Source organism: Pseudoliparis swirei, chromosome 15 (genome assembly GCF_029220125.1).
Source record: "Pseudoliparis swirei isolate HS2019 ecotype Mariana Trench chromosome 15, NWPU_hadal_v1, whole genome shotgun sequence".
NCBI classification, from domain to species: Eukaryota; Metazoa; Chordata; class Actinopteri; order Perciformes; family Liparidae; genus Pseudoliparis; species Pseudoliparis swirei.
Genome location: NC_079402.1, coordinates 18,512,117 through 18,512,700, shown reverse-complemented (window position 1 = coordinate 18,512,700; position 584 = coordinate 18,512,117).

Genomic DNA, 584 nt, shown 5'->3' with positions numbered 1-584 from the left:
TCCGAGCGCCACTGGAGAACTTTTTTGTGTGTGTGTGCATTGGGGCTGCGCGTGACGTCATAGCGACCCAGGAGCCAATCACAAGGCTTCAGACAGAATACTAATGAGGTGAAAGAAGGACTGATACTTCCATGACAATAACACCAGTGGTGGAATGTAACTAAGTATCTTACGATTACATTGGTACTGTACTCAAGTAGCATGAGTATTTTAATTTAATGTAACTTTATACTTCACCACAACATCTCAGAGGTAAAGGTTGTACTTTTTACTACATATACTTACTTTTATTAGGGTCACTTTTCAAGTTCAACTTTCTTCACACCCTTCCTGTCCAGTGTTGATTTTGATTTTGATTCTTCTTCTTCTTCTTCTTCTTCTTCTTCTTCTTCTTCTTCTTCTTCTTCTTCTTCTTCTTCTTCTTCTTCTTCTTCTTCTTCTAGCCAAATAAACTATTTATTGAGCTGGAAACGTTGCAAAGCCAGATGTGAGTACTTCTACTTTTCATACAAATACAAATTCTCCTGATAATACTTGTGTACTTTTTCTTCGTAAGTAAAGTTAAAGCAGGAATTTTACTTGTA